Below are 21,675 nucleotides of genomic sequence, written 5' to 3' on the forward strand. Positions count from 1 at the left end.
CTCTAAATTTTCTAACATATAAAGTTTGAATTTCATTTTATTTATTTAATTTATGATTTATAATATTAACGAATATAATTAAGTAATACTAATACTACTTTAATTTATCAGTAATTATAGTATTTTAATCCATTTGTTTATTTGTACATATAGATTTATATTGGAGACAATCTTATTCGAAATACTATCAAGTACTAAATGCGAGTATCCCTCTAAGTGAGAATTCAAATATTGATTTATTACGTTGTGAGGAACTAATTTTTTTTTAGTAAACCCAATCTTTATTTCCCGTAGCCCATCACAGGCTAGATCCACCTATTTAGCTTCGTGCTTATATTTTTTTTTAAAAAAAATCGGGCGTATATACAAAATGCTAAATAAATAGCAACAACTATAAACGTATATATATTGTATTGGTGATATTTTTTGCTGGAATTATTAACCATGTATTGGCCTTTATTATTAGGGATCAGAGATCGTATTTTAAAAAAAAAAAATCTATAAAGCACATCAAGCACAAACAGATGGAAGGAAGGAGACCATATTGAGTTTTAAAATTGTATTTTAATTCAATGACTCTTTACGCAGTATTTAAAATTCTAGATTTATACGTTGTTCACGCAAAATCAGGAGAGTTGAGACAAATTAAACCCATCGTATATTTTGACCAAAAAAAAAAACCCGTTGTATTGACATCGATCAATATAATTCAATTTATTTTACTTGCTTTACATATAATATTATCAACTACAAAAAAAAAAGATCCCATGTTGGCAGCGGTTATATTCAGTCTGTTACTTATGTGGTCAAACTCGTTAGGATTTTAGTAGCTACTTAAATATATATATATATATATATATTTTTTGAGTTACATAGGAGCGGGATCGAACCCGCGTCACTCAGACACCCACGCACACACCCACACCACTGGGCCAACAGGCCGGTGGTATATATATTTATATATCTCTGTGACAAATGGACTACAAAAGAATTTTTTTTTTTTATACAGAAGAGGGCAAGGCCCGACAAAAATTAAAAGTTGTGGGGATTAGATTCCATACTCTCCTTGTGCACAAGGTCCCTCAAAGCAATAGGACACACATCTAACAATGAAGATTTAGACATCCCCATTTTTGCAAGAGCGTCAGCCACCGTGTTGCAGCTCCTTCGAATATATTTGACTTCCACATTCCAGTTAGCTTCCAAAAGTTCCTTGATTTTCACCAGTAAGAGACGACACGAGTCATTCCCCAACGGTGTGGATAAGAAATCAATCAAGGTTTTTGCATCAGACTCTATGATGATCTGTTTTAAACCAAGGTCCCAAGCAGTGGTTAAGCTTCAGCTTCTTGAGCACTACAAATTCCAATCTTATAAGTGAATCCAGCTATCCACTTTCCCTCATGATCTCTCAATATTCCTCCACAACCGGCAACTCCAGTACCCAGAGAGACAGCTCCATCCACGTTCACTTTCATCTATGTGAACCGTGAAGATGAAGAAAGATAAAGAGAACATGGGCCTTATGGTATTGGGCCAGAAAAACTGGGCCCAAGGGAGCCCAGTAAAGAATGGGAGGAAGCTATTCTGAGAAATCCAATCCTTCATTCTTGGGCCTCTTGAAGGAAGAAGAGGAAGCTCGTCTTCTGGTTGTCCGGAGGAATCAAGACAGAGTGCTGGCCACTTAATCCCAATAAATACTCTTTTAAAAATAATAACATTTAATCAATTTTAGCGTTTTGTTTTTCAAATGTTCACCATTAGTTTTATTGTGATGTTATTTTTTTTCCCTTAGTTTTTTTGTTATAATGATTGAAGATCTGAGTCATGATTATCCAGTAAACCAATATAATAGAACTTATCCATAAATTTTACTACTGAAGAAAAAAATTCCTTCAATTTCAATTTAGCTTATCCTTTCTATATAATTATGAGAGAAGATAAAATGATGATGATTAAGCCCAGATTAAAATTTAACTTCAAGATTGTAAGATTTTATGGAAATGCTAACCGAATAAAAATCCTAACAAATTATCATGTTAAATGAAATAAATATATTTTAAAATTATTCTTGTTTTAAATTTATAATTAATATTTCATATGTTTACTATGATTATTACATGATGTAAAACAATGGTAACTTTAATTGTTATATTGATTTAATAAATATTTAAAATAAGAAGAAGAAGAAGAAGAAAATCGAGTCAAAACTCTAGCTTCTTGCTCAGTCTTGTGTATTCAACAAGTGAAGATGGTTTTGGGTTTGGAGAACATGAAATGTGCTTGATTAAGACTAAACCTGCAAAAGCAAATTACAGAAACAACACCATCCTTACATGTAACATTATATGAGGTTTTCGGTTTGATAAGCCAAAGACATGACAATGGAGTGAAGGGAAAGACATTGAGATCAGAAGCATTTTTTACTTGGTGGGCGTTGGTGGCCTGCCGTAGCACAGCAAGTCCTCAATGGTTGGCTTCTTGGTGCTTTTTTTGAGTTTATTATCTATCCAAGCAACTGACTAATTCAGTCGAGAACTAGTAGGAGGCAATTATATATTGTCTCTTTTCTTAAAAGAAATTATATTATCTCTGATTCCTAATATAAGAGCTAGTTGACTCATTAGTTAAGTCAGTTATTTGTAACAAATAGGTATTGTTTTTTCTAAAATACATTGCTAACAATGTGTATCAGCTAGAATTATTATTAATATAATATTTAATATGTGCAATTATTACAAGGACTTTCTTAAAAAAATAGATAAATATAAGAAAAAGTCAATTAGAGTCTTATATTTAGGACCAATTTGAATGTTAAACTAGCTTTTATATTTAAGATCGGAAGAGTATTATATATTCCTCTTATTTTATTTATAAGATAAAGAGAATTTTTTCTTGATTATATTTATAAATTATTTTATTAAATTTTTAGTATAAATATATTATTTTGTTCTTCGTTTATTAATATAGTATAGATAATCGTGCTTTTTGAAAGGTGCATATATATTAAATAAAGATAAAATTAAAAAATTGTTATATTTTTATAAAAGTTTAATATAGCTTAAATTTTTTTTTAATCCGTATAAAACACGCTACATGTTTCTTTTGTTATGTGTGCATCTGTGCATGCATTTTTATAGAGGGTGTTTGGAAACACCCAGAAATATAAAGGTTCTAAAGATCTTAAATATAAGACCTTTATACTATATAAAGGTCTTATATTTAAGATCAGAAGAGGAGTAAGAACGTATAAAAGTCTTATATTTAAGATCAGAAGAGGAGTAAGAATGTAAAAAAAAAAAGAAGTACTATTTGTTTACTTTCTTTTTATAGTCTAGTCTTTTTTCTAAAGCTATAACGAGAATTCAAATGTCGTAGGGGAATGATAGGCAGCACAACAATAGTTAACGATGAAAACCGGGTGTCCTCCGGTGAAGCTTTTCTCACGTCACCCGAGAAGGGGGAAAGATAAGAAAAAAAGAAAGAAGGAAAGAAAGAAGCTCATAATCTTCTGGGGATGCATGCCAAAGAAAGAAAGACCACCAAGGAATGTCACAGCAAGGGTATCGAAAGAAATGAGTGCTTTCCCTAATTAAAAAGCAAGTGGACTACGCAAGCCTTATATTTTTCATTAGCTCCATCTACTTCAGTGTCGCGTTCTAGTTCTAACTTCTAATTTATTTAGGGCTCGTTTTCCTTTTGAGTGCTTATAAGTACTTCTATAAGTGAGCTGGATACACATTCGCGAAACACCTCAACTTATTTTTATAATGTAATATTAAGAGCATTTAAACTGGGAGCGAAGAGAAGGCTTGCTTTGAAAATTCAAAGCCCAAAATAAAACCAAACATAACAAATAATAATATAAATATAACAGATAAATTATACACCTATATTGACATACAATATTCAATTTGCAATTGGTCGTTTTGTTAAGACTATATATTTAGCAAAGAGCCCAATACTATAAACCAGTTGGTCGTTTTGTTTATATGCAGTGAGCTTATTAATGGTAAATGATACGACTATGGAATTGAACCTATGGAAATATGGTAGAATTAATTAATTAATATTATCTTTATTAGTTATTTATTATGTTTTAGTAATCATTCAGTGATCTAGAACTGTTTTAGGATTATATTTGAATATTATATTATCAGAACAAACATGAGATATTAAAACTTGATTAGATTAGATAAGATTTTAGGGCTAATTTAGTAGCTTGTAGTTTATGGTTTGCTTATTATATAAAAGTTTTTCCGTACTCTTTTTATCCAATGATGTACAATATTATGAGGCGCTTGCTTTTCTCAACTTTCAATCCTTTGACTTCTAACAGAACCCATAATCTATGTATATGGCCAACAAATTAAATGTAAACATTGTGTTACTAGACATACACACACGTACACACTACAAGGGCATTGACCAGTGCATGCTTTAATTTAATTCTTAGTTCTATCTATAAGGTGCCACATATGGATAGATTCTTTTCTTCTTCTGCTTTTTTTTTTTTCATTTTGATCAGACACACAGACAGATTCTTGATTTTACTAACTTTCCCCCACTTTATTATTACTAGCAACTCTACGTATATCATTGAACCTTTTATTAAATTATAATAAATCATATATAGCCATTATTATGTTCAAGGTGTGCGGCGAGCGTCACTCATTTCTCGTTTTTCAACATGTCTTGGAACACAATTATTCTACCGACTGATTTTTTTTTTTTTTTGACCTTGTACTGACTGAATTTATAAGTCTCTAGAATTTTCGTTTTTCACTTAAAAAAAAAACAAGAACTGTTATATTTGCTATAAATTATCCCACTCATAATATAGATATACTACCTTTAATTTGAATCTAATTGTAAGATCTTATTTATAGTTTATAAACAAAGTCTTATAATTAAAACCGGAGGTGATACTTACGGGCTGAAAGAAACATGTGTGAAAACACCAAAAAAGATGGAGAAGAATGTCTCCACTAACTTTGCCCTTTACTTCCTCTCCACTTAATTTCTTCATCATTGGATTAGCTTTCAATAGTTGAGATCTAAAATTGAGTAAAAATGTTATTATAATATTAAATATAATAAAAATTTATCATATTAAACTACTTATATCAAATTTTAACACTTAACAGTATGAATTCATTTATATATTTTTTTATTAGTTAATATTTAATATTTTAATAATATCCTTGACAAACTCAATTATTTTTATATATTTTGGTATCTTTTATATGAGTTTTGTCAGCTTAATTGGTCCCTTTTTACCTTAATTGATTTAATTTATTTTATTTTGAATTATTATTTTTTAGGGGCAAAATTGTCATATTTTGGTTTAATTGTGACTAATTAATTTTTGAGGACAATTAATGCTACCTTATTTTTGAATTCTTGCTTGCAGGTTTTTGGAAGATTTTGAAAAATAAAAAATAAAAAAAAGAAAATAAGAAAATATAATTAAAAAAATAATTTAAAAAAAAAGGGGAGCAAAACGTTGCATTTTGCTCCCCCAACCTAATATACTAATAATCATCTTCAATTGGAGACGAGGGACGCCGAAGAAAAAAGACGGAACAGAGCTGAGCGGCGGCAACGAACGGGTAGGCACACACGCAAGCGGCGCAGACGAAACAGAGCAACAGGGAGGGAGAACACGAGAATCATCATCATCGGCCACTTCACCTTCGTCTTCTCGGCTGATCTTGAACGCGGAACCAGTGACGGCCGTGCGAACAGGGTGAAGGATTTAGCTTGAGTATATCAGCGTCTTCTCCTTCTCGGTCTGACGACTTCGTAACATCTCTTTCATGGAAGCCTAAAACAGAGCATTGATTGCAGCATTTTTTATGGCAAACCGAGGCTAGACTTCATAATCTTCCAATTCAACAATAATGGCAGGAGCTTAGATCATCAAAGGGGAGCTTTAGTTGCTTTAATTTCCTGTCTAATAATTGTTTAACAATTCCTAGGTCTTAGGATAGTTATTCTAATTATTAGAAAATAATTGTATTGCTTAATCTGATTATATTTGGAGATTATTGTGACTGAATTATTGTTTAGTATTTGACATTGGGCTGTTTATAGTTTTGATCTCAATTATAATGTTGTGGTTATGACATTTGTATTGATTTTGGAATTAATATATTGTGATTTTCTAAGGTGGCTTAGAATTTTGGATCATATAGTCTCTTGCTAACTTTAATTCTGTTATTTTGGATTTAAGAGTTCTAATTAAGCATTGGTTTTTAGCATCCTTAATCTCATTTTACTATTCTGGTTGCAGTTAGTAAGTTGGGATTTTAGGAAAATATTTTGTGGCAACTCGAGGTGGCTCGGTTGTTGGATCAAAAACTTAATTATAATTCTTAATTCATTGTTTTTAACTCCCACATCTTTTAGAGTGATGATTGCCTGCGTTGTTGAATTGGAGGATTGATTTTTATCAGTGTTATTTGTGTGTCTCATTTTCATTTCTTTAATCTCCATTCATTTTAATCACTTTTATATAAAAACAAAATTAAAAAGTATTTAAATTTCAATTTGATTCGTAGTATTTAATTAACAGCTTTTCAAAATCAAAAATCTCTTTTTATAGTTTAGGTTACTTGCATTCATTTACTAGGGTTTAATTTCGTTTTCGGCTCCTCAAAGTGAAACGACCCGAGTTGTGCACTATATTGCATTAATTCGGTTAATTTTTGAAGTAACCCCAAAGCGACAATTAAGGGCAGTTAAACTTCAATTATAAAATAAATCTTGGCTATTGAAGTTTGATTTAATGATGGAAACATTAAGTGGAGAGGAAATGAAGAGAGGGATTAGTGGAGACATTCCTCTCCCAAAAAAGACATAGTAAGAGTTGCAGGCTATTAAAAGTAATCATAACTGAAGCAATAATTAGATTTGGATTCTCTGCTCTTGTCTTTTTTACCTTTAGATTTAATAGTTAACAATTGAGATTTGACAACAAAAAATATATGAATAAACAAATAAATGTTACAGTTATAATTTGATTTCAAATAATTTAAAATTGCAATAAATTTAAATTTATTAATTTATTTTTATTATTTAATACTATAATACTAGTCCTATAATATAATCCTCCTATCCTTATTAATATATGCCATAATTGGGGGTTATCTCAGTTACAAATGTAGAATTTATTTTTCATAATTATCAATTTTTCAAATTATTCCTATTTATACTCACTCAACACTAATTAAATACAATAATAATTTAATAATGCATCTATGCATTCTGTAAACACACTAAAAAAAAATAGTAGTGCCTAGTTGATACATGTTTTTAGGAAAAATTACGCACAGGTCCTAAGGAAGAGACTTTATTCATTTAAGGTCTCACGAAATATCAAAATTACTAGAAAGTTCCAAGAGACCTTAGAGTATTTTATTCTAATTGCAAAATAACATCACCACTCCTCAGAATTCCAATTCACATTTTCTCTACCATTGCGATCAACAACCTCAGCAACGACTATTAACAATCCAATAAGAAGGTATTGACAACCTAAGCAGTATCTGCTGACAACTTACTTTATAGAATCACATAACCTCCATATAAGAATAAATTATAACCAAATAGTATAATACAACAACTTTAACATTGAAATGGAAGCTTTTCAAAACCATTAAGAACTTTAACTAAACCTAATAGGATTATAGCAAAATTTTAATGCGGAAATTTACTGACAACCTCAACGGTGAGTATTAATAAGCCAAGGAGAGCTGTTGACAACCTAGACAATGTTTATTAACAACTAATTTTATAGGATAATATAACCTCTATATAAGATCAAATTATAACTAAATAGTATAACATAACAACTACATAAGATCAACTTTAACCCTATTTAATTATAATTTAGTTCGTTATAGTTTTTAGAAGTTATATTATTCTATAAAATCAATTATTAACAAACATTGCCTAGGTTGTCAACAGCTCTCCTTGGGTTATTACCATATGTGGCACCTTATAGATAGAACTAAGAATTAAATTAAAGCATGCACTGGTCAATGCCCTTGTAGTGTGTATGTGTGTGTATGTCTAGTAACACAATGTTTACATTTAATTTGTTGGCCATATACATAGATTATGGGTTCTGTTAGAAGTCAAAGGCTTGAAAGTTGAGAAAAGCAAGTGCCTCATAATATTGTATATCATTGGATAAAAAGAGTACGGAAAATGTTTTATATAATAAGCAAACCATAAACTACAAGCTACTAAATTAGCCCTAAAATCTTATCTAATCTAATCAAGTTTTAATATCTCATGTTTGTTCTGATTATATAATATTCAAATATAATCCTAAAACAGTTCTAGATCACTGAATGATTACTAAAACATAATAAATAACTAATAAACATAATATATAATATTCAAATATAGTCTGAATATTGTATAGCAAATACCCCTTCTAAGACCCTGGATACCCAAGAAAGACACAAGGGTCTGATCTGTTTTGAAATTTATCTTAGGGTTGCAAGTTAGTGGCAAAAGCTAGGCAGCCAAAAATCTTTAATGAAAGAAGATCTGGATGGTGGCCAAAAAGCATCTCAAAGGGTGTCTTATATCCTAATATAGTAGAGGGTGTTCTATTGATAAGATAAGTGGCAGTTTTAATGGCTTCCTCCCAAAATTTTAAAGGTACACCAGATTGAAAAAGCAAACTCCTAGCCACATTCAAAAGATGCCTATGCTTACGCTCTACCACCCCATTTTGTTGAGATGTATAAGGGCAAGTGGTTTCATGAATGATCCCTTTAGCAGTTAGGTGTAATTTCAACTCAGAATTAATAAATTCCAAACCATTGTTAGATCTCAGCTTCTTTACTACAATAGAAAATTGAGTATTAACATAAGCAAGAAAATTTTTCAAATGATGAACAGATTCACTTTTATTAATCATAAGGAATGTCCAAGTACATCTGGAAAAATCATCAACAATCATAAGAAAATACCTATGACCTTTATAGGTGGGCTCTTTATAAGGCCCTCAGACATCCACATGAATCATATCAAAATAGCAAGAAGTTTTAGAGAAGCTAGAAGAAAATGGCAATCGAGGTTGCTTAGCCCGAGCACAAATTACACATTTGTCATTGGTGATTACAAGGACTTCCTTTCTTATCAAGTCTAAATGTCTAAGCTTATCTAAAGGGGCATGCCCCAATCTAAGATGCCAAAGGTTCTGAGTGGTAAAATTCATTACTGTATCAGTTTGTGTTATCCTTTCAATGATATAGAGTCCACTAAGGAGCCTACCAATCTTCCTTGTTTTGCCAAGAGAGATGTCCTGCAAGGTACAGTAGTGAGAATAAAAGGAAACTACAAATTCCTGACTGGCAGTTAACTTGGATACTGAAACTAAATTATAACAGCAACCAGGTGCATAATAAACATCCTTTAAAATGATATTGTCAAGTATCTTAACTATACCTATGTGAGTGATAAGCATTTTATTGCCATTAGGGACTTTAATTAGCCTAATTGGTCCTTTATATTCTTCTACAGTGTCAAACATTTCAGTGCTATTTACTACGTGACACGTAGCACCTGAATCTAATATCCAATGTGAATTACAAAAGGACTGAGGAAGGGCAAGAACAGCACCTGAAATAGTTTCCTCGATGCATTCAGTTGTGGTTACTGCTATGTCATCCTTTTTCTTTTGAAGAAGCTTGAGAATTTGATCATACTGCTGTTAAGTAATAGGTGTTTAAGTAGGTGATGAGGAGGTATTTATTGTGTGATCAGCAATGGAGACTTGGGCTTGTCGTCCATGAAAACTTGGAGGGAAACCGACCAGATGATAGCAATTTTCCCTTTTGTGTCCTTTACGATGACAGTGAGAACACTCCTCTTGCGACCTGCCTCGTCCTCTTCCCCTTCCTTGGCGTCCTCCTCGTGCAACCATGGTAGCACCCTCGGTTGGATGAGCAGGAGTGGAATACGAGATTAGTTGGTGGGATTCATCTTGGCAGATTAAGGAATACGCTTGATTTACAGTGGGGAGTGGAGATTGTAACAGTATTTGAGTCTTGGCGTGATGGTAATTATCATTCAATCCAGAAAGAAATTGCAGAAGCCTTTGTTGCTGCACTAATTTGGCATACTCTTGTGTAGTAGGACATTGACAGGTTGGAAGAGGTGCCAAGGAATCATACTTGTCCCATAAGTCCCATAGCTTTGTAAAATACTCAGGGACAATTAATGCACCTTGTTTTAATGAAGTAGTAGCCTTATGAATGGAGAATATTCTTACCCCATCGGCTTTGTGAAATCGTTCCTTCAGGTCTAACCATACCGAACGTGCACTCGAAGAAAAAACAATCCCAGTGGCAAGTTGTCTATCAACCGAATTGACGAGCCAAGAAAGAACGATCGCATTACAATGATCCCACAACCCACGAAGTTTCTCATCCTGGTTCTCATGCAAACAGGTTCCATCGATGAGCCCCAGTTTATTTCTGGCAAAGAGTGCGAGACACATAGATCGGCTCCACACCTCATAATTCTCTGAACCGCGTAACACTTGCGACACTAATGTAACGACTTGCGTATCAGATGGGTGGAGATACAAGGGATGGGAGAAATCGATGGAAGAAGGAGTAATTGGGTTATCTACGTCTTTTCCCATGGCTTCAGTTGATCTTGGAAAATTGAAGACAAATTGAGAGGGATTTTAACTAATTGAGAATAAAATTCCGGTCAAGATTGTTGATCGGAGTAATCTTGAGCAATCTTGCAACAGTGGTCAGACAAACAACAATGGGTAATGAAGGAACACTAGCAGACATCACTTTTCTAATCGGTCATACACGATTCTGCTAGGGCATGTCCTTCTAGCAGTTCAGAATCATTTCTGCGTTCTGCTAGCAGTGCAGAATCGTTTCTGCGTACTTTCTCTGTGAACAGCAAGGGCTAAACGAAGAGGACTGGGCTTGTGGTTGGTGGCCCATACGACCTGGCTTCTAGATACCATGAAAAGTTATCTATTTGCTAAATAATGCATTGCTATTATTGTTGTGAGGCCCAGAGGACCATGAAAGACAATGATACAATTGGTGGTGTTTAAACACCTATTTATACACATGTCTTGGCCTAAGGCCCAATAGCAGAAGGAAAGACTCCTAATTAATCAGATTATGAAACACTAATAATACAAGGAAAAAATGACTTCTCTTAACACAAATGTTATTTCATTATTGTCATTAATAATTCATCACAGTGGTCACTCATCAATAAAGTAAAAAATTTTAAACCTATCTTAAATGCAATAACAGTATGTACAATTTATCTCCATTTTCCTATTGAAACTATCTATAGGAACTTCCTTCTTCTGTTGAGCAAATCACATACAGGGTCCTGCAAAACATTCAACATATAATCATTGATAACCACATCTTGTAGGTAGTATGAACTCAAGTGCCAAATATAGCTATAAAAAATTACAACTAAACGCATATGAATTTTCTAGCTATGACAAATACTCTAACCATAAGTTTTCAAGAAGTCTTGAGTTCAAATCATCTTGGAATATTTACCCCCTCCAAAAAAAAGAAGAGCAAATTAAAGACCAATTCAGATTTTCTGTATGTTCACATAGCATTAAAGAATCAATTGAGAATCAAATTTCTTGAGGCTTAATATACACATAGCATATAAGAAATATATAACTCTTAAAAACCACTCTAGCCAAGCTAATTATAATTCATTGTTCCTTAGAAATTCCCAATTACTAATTTATTTGAGATAATGACTTATGTTCCTTAGGCTTTTCTAGTCACAAACTTGTTACCTAACAATTAAACTTTCTACAAATAACAGTTATTCCAAGTAACAAAACTAAGTATAAAACTAATAAGTTCACTATTATAAATAACAAGTAAAGTATAATAAGTTCATTGTTACAAATGACAAATTAACTATTCAAAATAACAAGTTAAGTTATGAAAATGACAATTTTCATCCTTGAAATAACAAGTTAGCAGAAAAGGAAAAAACAAAACATGTCTATTCATGTGCTACACGAACTCTAGTCATGGGGGAAAAGAGAAATATACTCAAACCACATATGATATGTGCCCCTACTTTCAACTAACAATATTATTCTATTAAACAATCCTATATAATATAATATTATATGATATACACAAGCCCCTACACAGAACCATATAAGAAAGGGTAGAGTCAATAAAGAAAATTTTGACAGTAGCTAGGAGACTCCTGATATGATTGTTCCATATGTCTGCAATATGCCCAAACAAAAGCAGTAACCTAATCAATCATCAACTCAAAAATCGACTTAATTGTAATTTTAGGAATTCACTTAAACATACCCCTTTTATTAGCATAAAAAAAAATAATGACAGTCATAACATGGGGCAATGGATCAATTCCTACTCCAAATCTTTTATAGTGTAGTGATGAATAAATCCAAAGAAGTAATTATAAAATCTATAAGTCACATGTTGTAACGTATATTGAACCAACCTCCACCTCCTTAGATTGTTTTTGGTTTTTGCTTCACCATGATACATGTTTATGAAGGGGGGACCAAATGGATTGTTAATATATATATATGGTGCATTCACAAGAGTGCCTTAGATATATACCCTTATTTGATAAGCTCTAATTCATACTCTGACAAGCATTTCTTCAAACAGGTAATGTGCAGCATCGTTCCTATGGGCCAAAGTTTGGGAATTGCAATGCGAACAACACAAAGAGAAAGACTTGAATAGTGAACCCAAATGACCCAGAGCGAAACCCAGGGGCCTTTAATTTCTGGAAGGAAGCCACCACCTCTGTCAACGATAGTGACGACTTCATCTCCCATAATACGAATAGCTCATTGGGAAGGAGTTGTAAAAGATGAATTTTGAAAGACAGAAGCAGATTGGGGGGAGAGAGAAGAGGGAGGGATCCAATGGAAGAAATGGCGACTATAATTAAGATTTTAGAATATAGGTTTGTGAGGATGAAACATATAAAGATAGAGATAGTGAGAGAGATCAAGAGATGGATATGAGAAAAGGCTATAAGAAACAAAAAGGTATTTCTGTCTTTTAACCAACATTTCACTAATTCCTATTTGAGACTAGGTCTCTGACAGAAATTATTTAAATTCAAAGACCCAAATTATAATTCTGTATATTCTAGGGTCTTTGTTTGTGATTTTTCCAAATAGTTTTGAGAACCCCAAATAACCTATTTTGTTATATATTCTCCAATTTTCTCTGGAGAGAAAAAGAAAATTCATGCCATAACTTGCAAGAAAAGATAAATAATAAAGAAGAAGCAGGGCTCTCCGGCTCTGGGTTGTAATAAGCACAAATAGGAAGTTAAAAGCTATTGGGAAAGAAAGTCTGTTAACAAGTAGTAAGTATTAAAGAAGTAAATTATGACCAATAAGAAATAAATATTACTCCTACATACCTCAATCGCTGATATACAGCCATTTTGATCTTTGTCAAACACCTTGAACGCCTCCTTCGGTTCCTCTTCTGCGTCAGTTTCCTATCTATACAGTGGAGTCTTGGGCCAAACTATGTAGAGTCCTCTTTCAGTTTAAATTTTTATATTTGCCAATGTGGGACTTATTTTCATTCACAAAAAGGTGTTGTTTTGAATATTAAATATATTACTCATCTAGTCTTTAAATATAGAACTCAATTCTTGAGTTAGTTTTAATTCTAAATATAAGGCTCATTTTTTATATTTATTAATTTTTTCTAAATTATCCATATAGATACTTCCTCAACCATAATCAAATAGAAGAGAGAGGGGTATTAAAAAAGATGATTATGGTGTTTTAGGAAAAATGTTTCATATTTTTTATAATTAACTAACTTATCTAACTTCATTAATATAATCAAATTAGTTAAATAAATTTTATATTAAGTACCGGAAGAGGAGGTCCTTCATCTTCTTGGCCATGAGGTTCAAGAACCCTGAGAATTCAGTGGTTCCATTTCCGTCCGCATCCCCCTCGCTGATCATATCCTGAAGCTCTTCTTCTGTCGGATTCTGATCCTACGACCGAATCACCGTCGCCAGTTCTTCCACTGTAATGCAACCTGTTCACAGATTCCAAACATTATTTTGTGTTAGATATCTCAGAAGAAAAAGGTAGAGAGAACAACAAAAACAGAGACCCATTGTCTCAGGGCAAAAAGAAAGCTCTGTTTCAAGCTTCCTTTCTCTTACCATCTCCATCTTTATCAAACAAGCAAAACAGTATTATTAACTAGAAAAGGTATGCAGCTGCCTTATTCACCAGGAAAACAGTATTATTAACATACAAACAGAGCATGACATTTTCAGATATCGGTTAGTGCAGATATGCCAACAACCTACAAGGTAATAAAGGAAAGGAAAAGGTACCAAGCAAATCTAAAGTTTCAGAAAAATTTTAGAGACCAGCCTTAGCTTGTCCTACTTTGCTCAGTCTTAACAACCACTTCGGATGAAAAAGTGTTAAGTTTTAGGCAAAAATTAAACTTCTGAAGTTAATGACAGAAGCAGAAGAAGAGAAATATACTGAGGAAACTATTCAATTCAGCTCTACGACTTCAAAACAGTAGTTCTCCCATTAGCAGGTCTTAGTATGAAGATTTCCTCAATCTGCCACACTGAGAAGAGAAGAAGAAACATGCTATCCATGCTTAAAGCTAACCCAACAAATAGACCCTCAGATTATACACAAACCAAACACTATCAAAAAGGCAAATGGAAGAGTATGCTCCCAATTTTGCTGTAGAAAGAACGTTTAAAGATGAGTAGCAGCACAAATGGAGTGTGGGTGGGCATTAGAATAAATTAATATATTGCCACCAAACTAAAGCCGGATTTGATAGAAAGTATAGCTACTTTAGTTAATCTGATGGGCATAAACACCTACGATATCATTCAGTTTCTTCTCAGATGATCATAAACCACCCCAACCTACATACTTGCCCAGTGCCTGCTGCAGAGATTCAATTTTGTTTCCTTTTTCATGGAACATACTCTGAAATTGCCTAGGCTCTTATGAAATATTCATATGACATACAAGCTTACAAGAATTTGCTGCTAGTGTATGGGATTTTCCTGTTAATTAACCAGATGGCATGCATCATTCCCCCCATACTTTACCTTCATATAAATGTGCACAGATGGTTGCTGTTCGCCATTGAAAATAAGATGAAATGGTTCTGAGTGCGTAGGGAAGCACACGCTAGTTAAGTAAAACAAACAAGCAGACTTTAACATGTGAAGAATGCAAAAGTCAGAGAGAGATGAAACAAAACCTACAAGAAAGGAAAAAACGACCTGCAGGGGAAGCGACGCCGGCAGGACGATTGCTTCAGAGTTTTTGCACGAACAGAGAGCTTTGCAATGTGTAATAAACAACACTGGAACTAGAGTGTTAGGTTTTCGATGTTTGAATATGGTTTCCTCTTTATGCACCAGAGCATTGGCCATTGGGTATGGAGTCTCTAGTGAAAATGTTCCATCTTTCTTTCTTAGGGATGCCACATGCAATACTTGAGGTGTCTGAATTTCATCGGTCACCACCCAAATGAACCGATGGTGAAAGAACGAGTTATACCCACCAACGACGATGGGAAGCCTCCTCCGGGAACAAAGGCCGGAGATGACAGAGCTGACGCGCAAGGTCAATCGAGATTGTGGATTTTCTGGCACCAGTGGCGCCCATTATGGCAATCAAAAGGAGGAAGAAGGATATCACCAAAGGAGGGAAAGAAGAGGAGGAGGAGGAAGAAGGAGAACTGAAGAAGGGGTAGTGATCGTAAAGAAGTGAGTATAGATGACCCTCATCTCTCTCTGCTTCGAACGAAAAAGACCAAAAGGAGGAGAAGATTGAAATCATCGACGATGAGGAGTCCATCATGAGGCAAGTGAGTGACAGAGCAGCCACCGCCAGAGCCGTGGCTACCACGGGAGTGAGCGATGGCTACCGCGGTGGCAGGTGAGGTCCCACAGGAGAACAAAGCAGAGACACGCATTCCCAAATATATATATTTATATACGAAGAACGGAGGAACCAGTGTGCTTGTGTAACAGAAGAAATTATAGCAGAAACCGATAATGGATACAGAGCAGAATGACATTTGGTTATTTTCCTAATTCACGAACAAAACATAATGTACTGGGTTCAGAAATTTTGCCTGAACGTTTCAACAATGCCTTGTTCATTATTATTTTGCCTTTTTCTTTCATACATTTTTTTTATTTATTTTCCTGGCTAACTCTTACACTACAGATAATATATTGAAATCTTTGACTTCATAGTTTAAACAGAGAAACAGAGCAATGCTGGGAAGTGATGAAATTTAAAGACATTTATTAGAGAAGAGGCAATGAAAGAAGATCATCATATGGATTTGAAGAGGCAAGCAGTATCTCATTAGATGGGATTAGTTGCATGGATATTATGACACAATTGTTGGTGCATATAATATAATGAAATAAAGATAAAGATATAAACGAAATGACGCTGCAAATGAATTTTTCTTTTTTTGGTGTTTTTATTTGAAAATAATAAAAAATACAGCAATTTTAAATGATGATTCATATCTCATTTTCTCTGGTCATGGAAACAAAATATTCACATTCCCACATTTAATTTAATCAGCCTTAAATGTGGGAGAATCTTTGGCTAATCAAAAGAAGATTTTATTTCGAGAATTTTTTTACAGGAAAAAAGTAAGGAAATATAATCATGCTGCTTATTAGCATGACAATCTCTGTTTACTTTTTTTTTTTAATATAAAAGTAGAATAAAAGTAGAAGCAAAGGGAAACTTTTTTTGGGACAAGCCCAATAGACTTGATCGGCCCAAATTGTTTGGTTAAGGAAAACATTTTAACGGAGAATAATAACCTAGGACTTCTAAAGTTTTTCGGGTGATAAGGAGAGAGAAGAGCATTGCATTTGGGTAATGACAATTTAAGTTCCAATTCAGAGAACTAAATATCGATCATTTATCTTTGAGCTTCTGTATTTTGTTTTTTTGTTTTTGGTTTAGGTAAGGTAAGCTTCTAAATTTTGTAATGAAATTGTTCCTTATTTCCATTCAATCAGGTTTCAGATTTATAAGGGCATTGAATTGAAAATCCATGCTTCTTATTGGGCCGCCTGTCCACCTGTAGTCTGCAATTCAAATGCATGCTTCTATACACTTAGGGCTATTCACGGGACGAATAAGGACCAGGACGATCTCGATAAATATTAACAAGACAGAAAATCTGTCTCGTGTCCCGGTCCTTCCCGATATTGTCCCGGTCCCAGTCGGGACAGGATGGATCCCGGACGGGACCGGGACGTCCCGAAGTTTTTTTTTTAATTTTTTAAATTTTTTTAATAAAATATTTTTTAATTATATTTTTTTGGGCTTAGGCCTTATAAAAATATCTTTTTATTTTCTTTTTTATTTGTTTGTGCACTCTTAAACAAAAGCCCAAAATCAACCAATTGAAACTTAACTCTGGACTGAATACCAAACAATGTAATCACAGTTCGCATACCATGTTCTTATAATTTTTCAGAAAAGAGATTTCAAATATTATAAGAGCATGTTTAGATTGCCGTTTCCAATAACAAGTGTCTTGAAAATAGTAAAACTGATGTTGTAAACTGAGCTGCACGAAAAATGTTGTTTGACTAGATTAACTTTTTCAACCAACTTCTAGTCTTCAGCTTCAATTGGACTCAACGAAAGAAAATCTGACTTTTTAAATTGCAGTTTCAAACAGTGATCATTAAAAATGAATACCCCAGATTTACCCTCATAGTTTTCCCTCTGCCTCATCTCCTTTGTTAGCATAATGAGTTTTTACTCAAACCAAATTAATTTTAATTTATATTCATATTTGTCCGTTATATATATTTAATTAATTATCTACAATGTGTTTTCAAATTTTTCTCCGTAAAAAATATTTTTATTTTATAATTTCACAAATAAACTATTTATATTTTATCATAATAATTTTATATATTTTTTAAACTATAATTACGTTAAAAACATAAAATTTCAAACACTATTATTTAATAAAGTCCATGCCCTTTTTAGTCATTTTACAACTAAACTAACTTTTCTATTAATCATTCAAACAACTTTTAACTTTTTCAACTAACTTTTTAAAAGCAGCTATTCAAGCATACCCTAACTGACTTTTACTCTAACTTCAATTACAAAAGTCAGTTAGGCTAGAAGTTAGTTTTGCCCAACGCCAATCCAAATATACCCTAAGATTAATTTGGATTAGTGGTTGCAAAAGTGATTTTTATTTTATCTGATTTTTCAAATATGAGTTAAGGTAAAAGTTAATTAGTGTAACATGATTTATGTTTAGATTGATTTTTATAAAAAGGTTAGTTTGATCAATTAAAGCTTGTTTGAATAATTAATTGAAAAATGAGTTCAGATGTAAAATGGCTAAAAAAGATGTATTATATTAAATAATACATATTTATATTATATGTATATAATATGATAATTTCAAGAGAAATATTATAGTTAATTCTGAGAATGACAATTTATCATTGGAAAATTTGTATAATATACTTGTCATATTTTAATAAAAAAGTTAACATTAATATTTTTTTATTTTGATTAGTCAAACATAAAAATTAAAATGAAAATAAAAATTATACTTCTTACTTAGTGAATCGTTATAATTTTTCTGGGTAGACACTATTAGTTATAAAAATATTGGTGATTAAAAACAAAACAAAAAATAGTAAGAGAGGGAGTCAGGAACTTCCTCCATTATTCCTGAAAATAGTAACAAGAGGGGACGCGAACGTGGATAAAGCAATAAAAAGTAGGGTTCACTTTATCGTGCGGCGGGAGAAGGCTTTTTGACCAAATACTATAAATAGTAAATAAAAATACCCAAATTCTATACTTACGTCTACTTACTTACTTGAAATTAGGGTTCACTTTATTTAGGGGGTGTTTGGATAGAAACCAAATCATGGTTTCAGAAGTGTTTTTACGGATTACGAAATAAATATATGGAGGAGGTTACCTCGTTTTGCGAAAAAGTGATTCTGAAACCTTGGTTTTAGTTTTGCCAAACACCCCCTTAAACTCGTTTACTTACCTTAGCAAAAAAAACTCGTTTACTGACGTCTAGATAAACTTCAAATTTGTGAAGAAATCGTTCTGTTTAAGGAAGGGTGAGAGGAACTGAGGAAGGGTGAATGACAGCTGGGCCCACATGATTTGGAAGCAAAATAAGCACTACCATCCACCATTCATCTTCCAATGATCTTTTTTTTGCCGGCAAATTTTCCAATGACCATTTAAACAATATTAAATATTAAATGAAAGTAACTCATTATAATAATCAATTTACAGATAATAAATAATTAATTAAAGTTTGTTAAAAATAACAAATAGGTTGGAAATATGATTTTATTTTTAAATATACCCTTATAATAAATGATAAAATCGATAAAAGAGAATATATGAAAAAATGTGATAAGAGAATATGACAAATGAGAGCGAATAAATAATTAAAGACAAAATTGAAAGAAATTGAAGTTTATAAAATAGATTACACCCTCATCAATCTGGAGTTTGTGTAAACATTTAATACATTTTTTTCATATTTATTTAATACACTTCATATTTTCAATTAAGTATTTGGGTATTTTTGTTTACTGTTTATAGTATTTAGGTCAAAAAGCCACGGGAGAAATGTGCTCTTTCATTGCCACTTACCCAAACAAGCAAAAAATTCCAAAATGAACTTTAAACCTCCACTTCACCATATTCTTTTTTTTTTTTTATTTTAGGTAACAGAAACGCTGATATATTCTTCACGAACACGTACGAAACTTTTTTTTCCCCCCTTTTGGTTGATTTTAAATTAAAAGTGGGAGGCCAGGACCTAGGGGTTAGGAATAAATAGTTTCAGCCAACGACAGACCTACAGATTTCACATCATTATTATTTTGCCTTTTGTGCCCACGATTTGATATCATTATTTAGTATTGTCGATATATAGAAAGATAGATTAGTTCCGATTTCGAGACTCTTACTACTCTCTCTCGGGGCCTCAGTCATTATTTAATAAAGTCGGAAGATGAGAAACTACAACAGTCGTGGTGTATGAGTGTTTAAATACCTAAAATGGACAGATGATGGCAACAAAAAAAAAAAGATGAACAGATAATAAATATTTGCCCAATAGCAATTTGTTTAATGGAGAAGATGGATATAGATGGTAGTATAATTTAAGATATTGGGCGCCATTAAAAAAAAAAAAATCTGAGATATGAAAGCAAGATGAATTAGAAAATAGAGAAAAGCACAGATAGATAAGGACATTTATGTATACATGAAATTGGATTGGGGTGCATGTGAAAACAAGAAGTTTAACCCAATGAAGAAGCACGACAGATTGCTTAAGTGAAAGTAATTAAAGTTGCAGTAAGTAATGAAAGCAGATTATTTAGGTGTTGGTGGAAGATGATGGCGGGCTCCCGTAGCCCGCGAGGTCCCCCAGCGTTGGCTTCTTGCTGCTTCCCTTGGCCCTGTTTGGCCCCTTTGATGCCTTCTTCTTCTTATTGTCATTATTATTGTTGTTCTTGTTGTTGTTATTATTATTATTGCTGTCGTCGTCATCAGGGGGATACGTATATCCATAACCCGCATGATATGCGAGCGTCTTTTCTTCCTTTGAATTTGAGTTTGAGGCACTCATCCCTGCATTTACCAATGCACTCACTTCATTAGTACATTATGTAACTCGAGATGTGTGCGTCTACGTAGTGGCTAACAAAGTTGAACAATCAAATGATGAATGTAAATGCCGCATCTCTCGCATTTCCGTCAAATAAGGAATCTGGGGGTGGGGCCACATGCTCCCCTCCCCCCGGGCACCTCCTTGCTTACGTGATCCGTTTGAAAAGCACAATAAAGGAAACCTTAATGAAACAAAAGCAGACCCATATAAGAACACCAAGTGATTTAATGGGAAACTAGACCGACCCTTAATAATAAAATTCTTTTTTTCCCTGAAATATAGGTACTTTTTTATTAGAAGTAATCTATTCAAGATCATGTCAAGTGCTAAACGTGAGAATCTCTTTCATTTCCATTAAATAATTAATGTGGGGTGGGCCCGCATGCTCCCCTTCCCCCGGGCACCTCCTTACGTGATGCGTTTGAACAGCGCAACAAAGGAAACCTTGACGAAACAAAAGCAGACCAATATAAGAACCTACAAGATACTAAAGGAAAGGAAGATGTACTAAGCAAATCCACATTCTCAGAAAAATTTTCCCGATCAGGCATGGCTTGTCCCACTTTGCTCACTCTTAACAAGCACTTTGGATGAAAAAGTGTTAAGTTTTAGGCCAAAATTAAACATGTTAAGTCAATGATAGCAGCAGGAGATCAGAGAAATATACTGAGGAAACTAAGTATTCAGCTTTCTACAACTTCAAAACAGTAGTTTTCCCATTAGCAGGTCTCAGTTTGAAGTTTTCGTCAACCTGCCTACACATACATATTGAGGTAAAAAACAAGCACACATAGACAAACACCCCGAGGAGAGTAGAGGAAACATGCTATCCATGCTCAGAGCTAACCAAACAAATAAAAACTCAGATTGAAAACCATCC

The 21,675-nt window shown here is 33.1% G+C and overlaps 1 pseudogene; it reads right to left on the minus strand.

Moving 5' to 3' along the window:
* Positions 1-1,334: 1,334 nt before the first annotated feature.
* On the minus strand, positions 1,335-15,498 carry LOC114740256 (calmodulin-like protein 8; annotated as a pseudogene).
* Between the last annotated feature and the right edge of the window lie 6,177 nt (positions 15,499-21,675).

This window comes from Neltuma alba, unplaced genomic scaffold, assembly GCF_004799145.2.
Source record: "Neltuma alba isolate B1F8T4 unplaced genomic scaffold, ASM479914v2 tig00003082_pilon, whole genome shotgun sequence".
Lineage (NCBI taxonomy): Eukaryota > Viridiplantae > Streptophyta > Magnoliopsida > Fabales > Fabaceae > Neltuma > Neltuma alba.